The 9,356-nt window shown below is 39.3% G+C and overlaps 1 long non-coding RNA gene across 1 annotated transcript in view; it reads left to right on the forward strand.

Moving 5' to 3' along the window:
- Positions 1-2,237, forward strand: part of LOC109297805 — a 106,813-nt gene extending 104,576 nt beyond the window's left edge. The window contains exon 3 of the long non-coding RNA XR_002097422.1: positions 2,177-2,237. This is a non-coding gene — a long non-coding RNA (uncharacterized LOC109297805). The remainder of the gene's footprint in view (positions 1-2,176) is intronic.
- Positions 2,238-9,356: the final 7,119 nt, after the last annotated feature.

The following is a 9,356-nucleotide window of genomic DNA, read 5'->3' on the forward strand; positions in this document are numbered from 1 at the left end:
GTCCTCCCTCTTCCCCTTCTTGAAGATGGGGACCACATTCTACCAACACACATCACATTCATCTGGGTTTAAGTCTTTTACAAACTATATTAGCAAAATGTATATTACAGCTGAATGAAAGTAGATTAATTAAAATGTGTTTACCATTAACATTAGAATTAGTCAAGGCTCATCCTCAAGTACTTCCTGAGGATGTCAGATTAATTACCACCTGTGCCTAAAAAAATCTGAAGTTCAGCCAGGATTGTTACAGCTTTTGTATTTTTACTGTGCTAGTACCTTCTTGCAGGCTCTTATGTCAACAGCTAGCTCTCTATTATGTACTTAGAGTACAAGCAGGCTCTGAAGTGGACCTGGCTCCTTATCTGCAGCATTACACACACAAGTTCTATTAAAAAGCTTTTTTTTAAAAAATAGAATAGCAAGTATTGGAGTTACAATTTTTATTCCCCTGAACTATATTGTATTAGGAGAACCTACACACATATCAGGTTATCATCACAGATGTTTTCTTTAGAAGTTTTTAAGGAAGGACCCACAGTAGTCTTTACAGTAGGGGAACAGTATTTGGTATGACTTTTTTAAAGCTTCTGCAAGGAAAATGAATAAGAACTGAGACTATTTTCACCATTTTCCTTGGTCCTCTCCCCACTCCCATTCATACAAGGGCATATTGGCTTTTAATGATTTAATGACATTGAATTAAGTGATCACTTGGTGCAGTACTGGGGCTTTGTGTTTGCTGATATTCTTATGTAATTCTGTGGAATATCACTGGATAGTTTCCCTACCTCTTGGTCCTATAAAGATTCGAGATGAAATGATGGGAATGTCTCCCTTATTATCATGTCATGGCTGCTTAAAAAAGCAAGACAGACTGAGTTCTGATTCCTTAAGACAGACTCCCAACATTAGCTCAGCATTCAGCATCAAGTCTGCACTTGTCATCAGATACTCCCCTCCTCTTCCTGTCAGCATTTCAGTCAAACCAATGAACACAACCAAAATAACTTGTCAGGTATTGTTGATAAACTTTTTACTAATAAGGATTATTATTTTTTTCTGCGGAGGTAGTAACTACATGCAGGTTCTATCAGGAGGCACAGTATTCATCTTTTGATTTATAAACATAAGATACTCCAGTTCAAGATGAAAAACTGTTTCGAATTCCAGTATTTCCATTATATTCAAAATTTAAATCAACATGGAAGATACTCTAACAGTTTAGTTTTGCTCTCTTGACAATTTTTGAAGTCATTAAAATACATAGGAGAAAAACGCCACTCATTTGAAGTCTCAGCACAAAGTTATTAGAAAGAGAAGAATTTTAAACATGTTTCTTGTAGTTTTATACAACAGAAGATGGTCAAAGTACATTTTTGACATAGCAAAGTATATGGTCATGCACAGGAAATCTGTGATTGGAAACAGTGACTATTAAGTAATTTATTCAGTAAACTAGTTTAGATGAGTGAAAAGCTTATACATGGGGAGGAAATACAGAAACAAGGACATAGACTTTCCAAGTTAGTTTCTGTACTATAAAATTTTCTGTCACGGTTTTCAAATGACGATTGAAGATTCTGTTACAGCAAATACTTATGCATATCCTTAACTACTGGGAGTAAATTCAGTGTCATAGCAAGAACATTAAGCAAGCTCATAAGTGTTTGCATGATCAGGATCTAACTCAGCTAACTATGTTACATTACTTTAATGTGCAATGAGTATACACTTCATTATTGCATATCAATAATTTTTCATATGCAATCTGAATTTTCCCAATACATGCTCTGAATTTTGAATTTATCAACACTTTTATTTTATTGGGATGCACCTATTCTGTAATAGAAACCTAGACAAGAGAACTGTAGATAGATAATTTATCTTAAGTTAATAGAAAGATACCAGTTATAATATATTTCTTTATCAGTCATGAGACTATTAAAAAGAGAATTGTTACAGAGATTTGGGCAAGGGTGTAGATGCAAATCTACCCTGCCTTCTCCTTAACTTCAGGCGGACGCAGCTAATTACATATCAAGGGACATAGCATCAGGAACTACCTAGTTTTAAATTAATTAAAAAAAAAGTTTATGTCTTGGACAAAACATTTAATCTGTAGCTCAGTTTTCACAAATGTAAAACACAAACAATAATTTCTTTAATCTTACAGGTGGTGATGATTAATAGGTAATGTCTCCAGACTAGTTTGAACATGAAATGTAGTCTACATAAGTGCTGAATTGTACTATAGATATTCAAGTATCTGTGCTTCCAGGAGACATGTTTAAAGAAAAACTAATCCTGCATTTATACAACAGCCCATGATATTTCCTCTTATTAAAAAATAAATCGAAAGTATTAGGGCCAAATTCTATTACTGTTTGATGCGTCCCCTGCATGTGCAGCTGCAGCAGAGGTGGAGGCGCAATGTTGTACCTCTTACTGCAGCTGTGCTCAGGGGATGCATCGCTAGGGCACTGTGGAGCTTGCAGTGGCAAGCAGCTTTCCAGCTTGGCCCCACTCTGCCCTGCAGTATTGGGTTGCACCTGCTGGCCTGCAGAGGCTTCAGGGGAGGGTAGCAGGGTGTGAGCCCAAGCCCACAGCGGGAAACCCACCCCCACCCCACCCCTCACACATGTCCAGGGGACATGGGCCCCTTCTGCCCTGAGGAGAGTGCACAGTAGCAGGGACCCAGCTCTACCCTGCCCAAGCCTGCAGTGGGCAGGCAGCAGGGTGGGAGGGGGAGCTGGGCAGGGGGCTGTAGACCCAGGTCCCTGGCCTTATAACCCTGGCAGCTGGGGCCCCTCTGGAGGCAGGGGTCTGTAAGTGGGGGGTTGAGGGGAACCAGCAGGGCCAGTGCGGCTTTGGGCAGGAGTGAGGGGCCTTTCATTTTAATCACAGATTTTGGGGTTTTTATCAGAGAATATGCAATTTTTTTTAATCAGGGAAAACCAGGACCTCTGCTGATTATAGAAACTGGAAGATTGGCAGACACTAAACTTAACCAGTTTCCCTTACTATATAGGCAATGTAGCTTTACAAGAGGCCTTTAGGAGAAAACTACATACTGCTGTATGTGTGAATTTCTTTGCATGTTTTAATGCTTACCAGTGTAATATGCATAGGTTGCCTTGACAGACCCTATATCCCTCAGATTACAAAAAATGCCTTGTTTAATGCTTTTTAAAGTCCTGATAATAAACTTCAAATTCCATTGTCCACCCCTGTGCAATATTCTCACAGAGGTAAATCATGTAAATCATTTTCTGTGGTTTACATAACTTGTCACAAACTGTATTTTAAAAATGATACTTAATCAACTATAACATGTAGTGTTAATGGAGCTAATAAATCCTTCCTCTGAATAACATTGCCACTTTCTCTTGAGGTTTATAACAGTCTAATATTATTCTGAATCTCTTGTTGACCAAGTAGATAGATTTTGGTATGAACTCAATTATAAATATTAGAACTATTTTTAGTCTTGTAACTTGCTGTTCTGTTGTGCACACTCTAGCATCTTAGAACCCTCCAAATTATATCTGGAATCACAGTATTCAGTTGCTGTTATAATTTTAATCAATAAGATAATTGCTATTAGTGTGTGTGCGCGTACATATGTATGTATGTATGTGTGTGTGGCCTGAGAATTTTGAAATCAACACTCTATGTACTTCTTTTAATCACAGCAGAGATTAACCACATACCAGTTCAATCCACCATATGAACTACGAGAAGTACATGCCACTAACTCCTCGTGTCTCAGGGATCACATATCCATCCTACTGCAAACATGCACATCTCAAATATAAAGAAATGCTGCATCTTGGAATGAAACATTGGTGAGGAAAATACAGAGAAACTGCTTATTTTTTTCTATCTCTTCTTTGTTTTTATTTCCTGAAACTCAAACAGGCCCAAATTCCCCACATGTATAACATCTCTGTACCTCTCCCTTTAAGCTAACCCCTTTTATATCTTTCTTCCTGTGACACAGAGCTGTGATTGTTTTTTTGGGGGGGGGATTAGTTCAATGAGAGCACTCATATAAGTTCTGTTACATTTAATAACAGAATTATCAGGAAAGCCCAAATTTCAGTGTCACAGTAAGTTACAGGTATATTGCAAAGTCAGTTTCAAACTGCAGATACTTCATTACCCAGAAAGGACCTGATATTTCGGTTGGTTGCTATATTCTCTTATTCCATTAATTAAGTTTTATTATCTCCATTCCTTGTATCTTTAGGCAGTAAGTATCCTTCTCTGACTTCCCCATCTATACAAAAACATCCTTGGTCCTTTCCACAGTTCCAAGAATCTTCCTACTTTTTCACCGTGAGCTTTCTCCTTGATAATTTTCTGTTCATCAAAGATTATCAGATCCTAATATACATTTTCAAACTTGTAAATATACATCCACTACAAGCTTTTCTCTCAGAATTATAGAGAATATATACATAGTAGTATGACTGAAAGATCATTTAATTAGCAGAAGATGCACCCCATATTATCTTTTCACCATCCTAAAATGAACTACAGTACTTGTTGTCTATTGCACTTGGGTGTGCCCATTACTTAGTTAATTATTGTGACATTCTTTGAACACACAAATTCATGTATGTAGTTATAATTGTACATTAAACATGAAAAAATAAAATCCATTACAATGACATGTTAGAAAATGATGCAGAGCCAACTCTTCTATATTTTTAGAAGCAGAAAAGCTAAGTTCCAAAGTTTTCTGATGTTATGAACCTAAAATTATAGTTGTGAAACTGGAAGTCATTTTTTCTCCATAGTATGAGATGAAATGCTGCTATTTGGAATGCTGAAGGTTCATATTTAACCCCTTGAATAGCTTAATAGGGCTTTGGGAATTCATTTTTTTAAACTGTAAATCTGAGCTAGAATTGATGTCATTTATATATTCTCTGATTATATCAACCTATTTCTAGACCTGTGGTTGTGAGAAGAACAGCAGAAAGGGGGTGGGGGAAGGCATTCCAACAATCTTATTTTAGTAATTTTGCCATAGCAAACACAACAAAAGAAGTCCCAAGACTGAAACGCATGTCTCTTACAAAGTGGGTTCATCGTGCGTTTTCAGAAGGTCGTAGGTCTGAATTCCACTGATGTCTTACATTCTAGTCCTGCAGCAGAGGATGGGAAAGTGTGAATGAAAATTCTGCTTGTAGGCTGAAGCTCATGGAATGATTTAGTGTATATTTTGGCACTAATTGTTTCAGAGTGAAACATGAGAAGCACTGAAACCGCAGAAAAGCCCTGCTTTGACTGTGCATTAGGGATGAATCTCCTCCGGTTCTCTGCAGTACAGGAGAATCTTGTCCTATTTTATATATTCATTGTTTATAACAAGCTGAACTAGTGCACTACTATTGCACAGGGCCAGAATGCTTTTAGTGCCTTTGCTAAGTAAGGTCCATGGACCAATATCTGCCTTTAAGGTTCTCAGAAACGTTGCAAATATTATTGCAGTTAAGGAGCTAATTCTGCACAGAGATCTGTGCAGGGTATTTCGGTGGGAGCCACATCAATCTTAGCTTCACACACTCCATGATTTAATCTATATAATACAGGTGTCCTTCACTTCGTGCTGTACCTGCGTTCCTGGAAAATGACACATAACTTGAATTTGCATAAAGGAAACCCACTTTACAATGTAACAAACAGGGATGTGTCCAAGACCTCGACTATACTGACCCCAGACCCACTTCTACCACTTTTCCAAAACAGTTTTGGTACTCACCAACAGCAGACAGTACACAGAAGGACAAGATGGTGGTGAATGTTACCATAATGGGGATGGCAACTACAGAAACACGTGTCGCGGACAATGAGCGAGAAGCACAGATCCACACAGGAAACTATATTCTGGTGTGCATCACTCCCACAATGCACCGCACAAAACAGCTGACTGTGGGCTTCCACCACACTGATCGCATAAGAGTGCATTTACCTCGCACATGATGAATTTTGGCATAAAAAAGGTCATTGCATAAGAGTGAATTCATATATACAGAACCTGCATAAAGTGAGGGAAACCTGTATCCCCTTGTTGAGTTCAGGTAGCTGTGTTTCTGTCTAAACAGTAGTTTACCCACATCTAGGGTATCCTCTTCATACAAGGCAGATGTTTTTATCCAAACATAAATAGATAAATAAGTAAAAATAAGTAAAAAAAGTAAAACAAATGATTTCAATATGGCACATACATAAATACTATAGATACATGGTACATTGTATTATACAGTGTGATAATCTAGTTAAAGACTATTGTAATTCTGTAACGGGGAACCCTAGCCCTATCACCTAGAAACAGGGTGGTCCCTTTAAATCCAGAAGCTTCTGGGCACAGCTGGCCGGTTGAGTAGGGGTTAAGGATTGAGCCCTGCCAGCTGGTCAGGTGACAGGAAGGGAAAGGCCAGAACCATATAAACTGCAGATGGAGAAGGCCAGAGAGGCAGCAGGGAGGGGGGATTCCTGATAACTATGGTGCAGCTGCAGCAGCCTGTTTGGGAAGATTATGCTATGCTGTGAGACAGAAGCACAATCACATAAAGTAAGCAGGCACTTTGCCTCTCTTATTTCTTTATTATTATTTTCATTATATGGCCATAGGAGCCTATGGTTTATATTTGATGTTAAAAACACTGGTGGTTTGTGGCTGAGGCTGTAGGGGTGGAGGAGGCCAAGGGGCACTGTGATAGAGGACTCAAGAAGCCCTGCTGTACTAGTGGTGCTGCGCTAAGGCCACATGCCCAAAGTTGCGTGAAGTGGAGATAGGAGCCTTGAAGCCAAGTCCTAGTGGGTGGACTTAGGCGAAAGGCCCTAACTACAGAAAGAGGGGCAAAGCTGAAGGGGGCTGAGGCCCCAACAGTCTGGCATCACAGGGGGGACACACAGTATAGAAGGGGCAGTAGGCCTGGTGTCGCAGAGAGCATGGAATGGAGGGTTTTGATCCCAAGTGACTTAGAGAGCTAGAGCCTCGGAGTCAAGCCCCAATTAGTGGGTTTTGACTGACAGGCCTTGCTAGAGAGAGAGGGGGTAAGCCCACAGCAGCTGAGACCCTGACATAAAGAGAAATTTATAAAACTATCTGTGAGGCATGGGGGATGTAGGAGCGTGCATTTTTGCCCTTAAGGCAACACCTCATTATCCTATGGGTGATGAGCCTGGGGCCATCTGGGAACCTGTGGGCCAACCTCCCCCTTTCTTTAGAACCAAGTAAAATCAAGTCATGGCAGGAGAAGCTGATCCTCAGAAAAGAAAAATCCAGCAAGACTTGATGGGGGCACACCGGCATATTTAAAAAAAAAATGCAGCCGAAGACGGCCCCCTGTCACAAATGCATACAGTGTAGCAGCAGAGTTGACACTGCCATTTTCTGACTTTCCAGCACTTCCTGCATGCCTTTAATAAACTCTTAGCTTAATTTTCTAATGACTATGTAATACTCAGTTCAAGAAAAATAATAAATAGATGTCACATGTGCTAATAAGATTAGACATAAAGAAACCACGTGTTAACTAGTGTACTCAAAGTGTACATTAATATTGATCTTGCTCACATGGGAAATGTGGAAACTGTACAGGAGATTAATAGCGAGGGCTGTGTGCAACTGAAATGAAAGCAGCTGCATCTATGTTGTTCATGCATAAGAAGTTCTCAAAAAGGTTTACAAACATCGTTACATTAAGGATTTGATTTTGCAGTGGGAAGTGTGCATCTTACTTCAGTGGGAGCAGAATCACGCTTCCATCTTCCCAATGCCCTAGTGGGGGAGTTAAATTTTTACCCTTATTTAAAAACACATGAATTGTATGTTTGGAAAAGTTCTATTCAGTGTAATAACAGGAAAACCAGATGGATTCATAGAAGCCTCCAACTTGTAGCTTGTAATGGTTTTTAAAAATCATCTTATAGAATTCCATAGCAAGGGTATGCCTTTCTATTAAATTCTACCAAATATTTGTCAAGGGGGAAAGCCAAAAGAATTAAACAACTTGCCTTAGATCACACGAAGAACATATGGCAAAGCCTGCATATAATTATGCATATGACTTCTTGGGCATATCTACACAAGACATTTACTGCACAGTTGACTAATTAACTGCACAGTAAACATCTCAGCATCTACACATGCACCCATATTAGGGTCCACAAAACTAATAAACTCTGCAGCAGGTTAGGAGTTCTATACTAGTTCTAACCTGCTGTAGAGTATTTCATGCACAGCAGTGCATATGTAGCTGCGACTGGCCAGGGCACAAGCAGTATCAGCACAGGGGCTGCCTGCTGACTAACCCCACACTGAACCACTCTCGTGCCTCTGCTAGCCCCTCCACAGTACATGAAGCCTGGTTGGAGCAGCTCTGGGCTGGCAGGCTGACCCCCAGGGTTCCCTGTGAGCCTAGGCTGCTTTGACCAGGCTCCATGTGCTGCGCATGAATAAACTCCAAAGCAGTATGCTCTGGAGTTATTTGCTCCCAGGCAATAAGCTGTGGAGTTTATTCGTGCGCATTAATCACGTGTAGATGTGCCTCTTGTACTCCATTTTAGTCACAAGTCCTTCCTTCCTCCTCTTCATCCAGAAGTAGCTTTGTGAAGTATGCCAAGTATCTTATTCAACACTCCTTACTCAAGCAAGACTTCCACTGATTTTAGTAATATACAGGGATCCTGGTTTTCTCTGATTTAAAAAAATCCCCAATTTTCAGTTTAAAAAACGTAACCCAAAATCCAATTTTTTCTGTGACTAAATCGAAACGCCGCGAATAGATATATAATGGTGTTTCATTTTAAACATGGAAAAATGTGGATTTTGGAGTACTTCTTTTGATCCAAAAATTGGAGATTTTTTAATCAGAGAAAACCAGGATCCCTGCTTTGGATCAGGCTCTAACTGCTCTTGTTGCCTTCAAATGTCAATTCTCTTCTATGGGAGCTATACACACTCATTCAAAGCAGAATTATCTAGCTCTCATGACAATAAATACATGATCCTTTGAGATTAAGAAAAGAGCTTTCTACAGCTTAAAAAGAGTAATTTAGCCCATCACATTTTAGTTAACCTGCTCTACATCTTCCTTAGCTTGTCCTTATTGCTTCAGGCTTTATTCTCTGGCCCAGTTTATATATAAAATTTAGATTTATATTTGATTAATTAAGTTTGGAAATTGATTTCTTTAGCCACCTTCTAGGAGTACTTATAGCCTAATTAGAGGTATTTCCAAACTGCTTGAAATTGTTGAAATTCTTGCATTTAGTCATAATAAATAGCTCTTACTGAATCACCTTTCATCAGAATATCACAAAGTGGTTTACAAAGA

This window comes from Gavialis gangeticus, unplaced genomic scaffold (genome assembly GCF_001723915.1).
Source record: "Gavialis gangeticus isolate Ggan-Ray unplaced genomic scaffold, GavGan_comp1, whole genome shotgun sequence".
NCBI classification, from domain to species: Eukaryota; Metazoa; Chordata; order Crocodylia; family Gavialidae; genus Gavialis; species Gavialis gangeticus.